The sequence below is a fragment of the Gastrolobium bilobum genome, unplaced genomic scaffold (assembly GCF_033153095.1).
Source record: "Gastrolobium bilobum isolate Gb01-03AN ecotype WA unplaced genomic scaffold, APGP_CSIRO_Gbil_v1 utg2588, whole genome shotgun sequence".
Lineage (NCBI taxonomy): Eukaryota > Viridiplantae > Streptophyta > Magnoliopsida > Fabales > Fabaceae > Gastrolobium > Gastrolobium bilobum.
Genome location: NW_026899921.1, coordinates 104011 through 108814, shown reverse-complemented (window position 1 = coordinate 108814; position 4804 = coordinate 104011).

The following is a 4804-nucleotide window of genomic DNA, read 5'->3' as shown; positions in this document are numbered from 1 at the left end:
TCCTTCAATTATTTTTACACTCTAAACTTATTTTATTAATAAGGTTGATATATTTTTTAACTATATTTTTATATTTATCATATAATTATAAATTAAAAAATCTAATCATAACCAACAAATATCTTGTATTTATTTTATTTATTATTAGTAGTTGATAATGTACTTGATCTATTTATTATGATATAATGTCATTGAAACATATAAGAACTGTCAAGCCTAAGTCAATTTCAGCAAGATTGAAGTTCTGATTTAAATTTTGCAATTTATAAGGTTTGGTATTTCAAAGGGATATCATAATTTCAATTTAAATAATAGGCGTTTCTCAAGTAAGCAACCACTAGGAAAATTCATCATTTTGTCTTGTATTTACCAAAGGCAGCTGCTAGAAAATATTTTCAGTATTCCACATTGAATATTCAGTGCACATTTTCCCTAAATAAAAAAAAAATTGTGTTTAAATTTTTCACTCTTTTCGTAATTCCCTTCCAATTCCTTTCTTTTTTCTTTTCTTTTTTTGAGTAAATATCTTTTTTGGTCTTCAATAAATTTTACGATACCCACTTTTTTTTATTTGTTAGGAACTAAAGTACCCATCGTGAAATTTACTGAAGACCAAAAAAAATATTTACTTTTTTTTTTTTGAACCGGACGATAGTGCAGGACCAAAAAAAAAAAAAAAAAAAAGCGCTCCTGTTGCCACTCGATGGTATCTTTTCCAAGCATAATGGAGGACAGACAATCATTATTTTTAGACGACCCAAATATGCAGGACTTAAAAATATTATGCAGGGTCAACTTCGATATTGCTTTGAAAAATATATATTATTTCTTTAAATTGCAAATTAAATAACAAAATCAAATGTTAAATATTATAACAAAAATTTATTACTAATATTGTTCAATTATAATTTGCATAAGGGTAATTTTCATTATTTAATATATAACTTTTGTTCTGTTTTGGTGACAGAAATGTCTAGTCCAATGGACTAGTATGTTGATCTTAGATCTAGTGCCCTCTCCAAGGTATCTATAAAGAAGATACCCTGGAGTCAAGCAGATCACTATGCACAGTAAAACAATAACGGCTTCGCCAAATGGGGAGTGTGTGAGCACAGTAAAATCATAGCAGTAAGAGAGAGAGCGTAATATACCTGTTAGTTTTACCTCTTATTATAGGGTTGCCCGTGGGTAGTAGATTATGGGCCTTTAGTTCCTATGATGGTGGTCTAGGCCCATCTGTCATGCTGTCATTTTAGGATTGATATCTTTCATGGATATCCTTCCTTAGTTATACTTAATTTAAATTTTAGATTGCCCCTTGTTGGGCCAGTCGATCAATGGGGCCCTTATATGAGTTCATAACAGTTGCCCCTCAGCCAGGCTGCATGGGTGTCTGGGCTGCCGAGGTGAACTTCTTTTTGCATCAATTCGAGGTTTTATCGAATATGCCCGAGTTCTCGTGAACTCTTTATGCATATGTTCTGAGCTTAACACTTTCTCGAATGGGGAATAGTACTTCATTCCCCCTTATATCGTTGGGTTGAGTATGCAAGTAGTACTCCTAGTCATGCATCACAGGCGCAGGCATACAACAGTAAAATCATAAAATATACGATAGAACACAAAAACTATCGAAAATAGCAAAGAGAAGCAAAAAAAAATTTACGAAAAATTTCAAATGACCTCATAACGCTATGGGACCAACTCTCCTAAAGTCTAATCGACCCTACGGACTCAAAAATTAAATAAATTTTTTTGAAAAATGAAATAAAATAGTAAACAAAGGAATTTGGCTAAAATTTTTCTTGATGATTTTTGACCGGGATGACTGCCTCCTTCACGTCACCAAAATTCAGATCGATCAGAGTAAGTTGAACAAGTGCAGAAATACCCGATACATCCTGAAACGACAAAGAAACACTAAAACGGGTTAGTAAACGACAGAATTTGACAAAAATAAGCATCACCTCATGCCCTTTTAGGGCGTGACTTATGCTCAGAAGGTCAAATTTCTTTGCGCATTTAACTCCTGAAACCAATCACTTAGACAAGAAGTCTGACCGATTTCCCAAAATTGCCAAAAAACGTAAACTGTAATGCAAAACAAAAAAAAAACTAAGACAAGATGTAGTAGTAGATGCAAATTTTGATGCAGAAACAAAGGTGCAGAATACGGATGCACAAACGCAGACGGATGCAAACACAGAAACAAGAAAAACACGCAAAAACAGGAAAAGCGCAGACTGCTAAAACAGAAAAGGAAAACAATGCGAAACAGAACACACACAAAATGCAGATACAGAAGAGGAACAGATGCAGAATTGATGCGAACAAGATGCAGACGAAAACGAAGAAGAAAACAAGACGAAACAGAAAACATAAAGCAAAACAGAACCAGAAAAACAACGAAAATAGAAAACTGAAACAGATAAATCAATAAAAACAAAATAATTTTTTTTTACCAAAAACAGAGAACGAAAATTAAAAGGAATTGGAAAACAAAAACAAAAAATTAAAAAATTAAAACTAAAAGAAGAAAAATAAGAAAAAGAGGAAGATCAAGAACAACAAGAAGAACAAGAAAATAGAAAAATTAGACAAAGATAAGGGAAAGAGAAAGAACGCTATTGACGTGCAGAATTCCCCGGCAACGACGCCAAATTTGACGTGCACTGTCGAACCCACGCAAATTACCGAGCTTCAGGTTTGTAGTGATAGGGCAACTCGGATCGTCTCCCAAAGAACCTGTTAGAAATCAAAAACGCTATTGTAAAATAAAATATAAAAGGAAGGGGGATTTTGTTGATTTGAAATTTAAATAAAAAAATAGATTTAACATTTGAATTTAAAAATTAGAATTAAAAAGCAATCAACCTAAGGAATCAAGATTCATTAATTTATTTCGTCATTGGATAAAAAGATATAATTATCAATTCGTGATTAACCCTGTAACACCCCGTTCTAGAACCGGTTTGTTAACATCGCATTATGATATTAAGCGCAGTTACAATCACATTGGTTCAATTAGAAATCCGGATAAATTTTTCTTTTTGAACAAAGCCGAATTTAAAATACCCAATTGCATGATCATAACCATATTACGTTGCGGAATAAAATAAACTAAGCTTAACATCACATTCTTATTTCATTAGACCACGCGTTGTTAAATGTCTTCATCTCTTTTATTATTATATGAATAAAATACTTCCTATATTGTTCTCATCTTCTACAATATTGTAGATCTCTTTGTTAGCTTGAGTGGGTTCAAATCGCGCTCAAATCGGAGCTCTGTAGCTCGAGTTATGCTAGTTTTACTAAACTAAGTTTTTTCTGATTTTTCGAATTGAGCGTTTTGGCGCCCAACTGAGCGTTAAAATGCCCAGAGACAGTGAATTTTGCCTTCTCCAGGTCACCAGAGCGTTTTAGCGCCCAACTTTTGCGTTTAAACGCCCTCTTTAGCGTTTTAGCGTCCATTTTAACATTAAAACGCCCAAGGGCAGAGGCTTTTCCTCCATTTCTCAAACATAGCGCGTTTTAGCGTCCATTTCACGTAATCTCATGAGAAATTTTTTTCTTCTTTCATCGTTCTCTTTACACCTAATAGACTAGGAATAGCCCACAATATCCAACACATATTGTGGCTCTTACATTCCATCACTTATCTTTAATCTCTTAAATAATCCTTGCATCAATCTATAATTACAATTACATAATATCATATTACATCAATGATCCTCAAAATTTCATACATATGATAATGCAATTAACATACATATCTAACAATCTTAGACAACATGCAATCTAAAACAGCCATCTCACATGCTATCATAGAGCAATCTACTCAGGCCTCTTGCCTCGTTCCGCATCATACCTGAAATAACATTCCCCAAACGGGGTAAGATAAAACTCAATAAACCCAGGGTTCTTGGAGAATTGCTCCAACCCAGAGTTCACTTCCTGCATGAAGGGTTAGTATCCACATGACATGAACTACATCATATATCTGGAGGCAATAATAGTAATGATTTAATTACAACATACTCATGCATTCAAATGACCACAGAATTAAACAATCAAATCATCACGCATGCTTCAGTTGCATCTTAGTCCTTTCCATTAAGCCTACAACCTAGCCCCTAGTGCTTGTTGATCGACCCTTTCTCCAATGACACAACAATACTATATGAATGCAAACATACCATAATACTAACATTACCACTCAATCATCCATTCATTAACCATTACTTCCATAAAAGCAATGGTGGAACAACAAGAGGGATTAACCTCAAAGATCCAAAGGTTTACCTCTTGATGTTTCCCCTCCTTTGCAAGCTTTCTTCTAGGTCACCAACCCACACCAACCTTTCTTGGTATGACACTTGGTTATTTCTCCCAATTACCAATACACCCTATTCAAGAGTGTGAAATCCATCAATTTAACATACACACAACATATTCAAAAACTAGATAATCAAATTCACACCACAATAAGGCACGAGCTTGCCAATCCAAATAAGCTACTCAAGCTCCATGACTCTCTCCAATGGTTGGTCACTTAATATGGGTCCACTTGCTTCAATCCTACCAACACAATGGACACCATTAACACAACCAATCCAAGCCATGGTTCAACTATGCAAGGAAATCCACACTTTCAAGCATAATTTTCCCCAAATATTGAAACTAAGCCAAATGACAAACTAACTTCGTTTTTACTATTTAATTATCATTTTCAACAACTTTTACAAAGGGACAAAGCTCAATATTTCTCTAGCATACTCCATGGTTCATACATTTCCTAAAC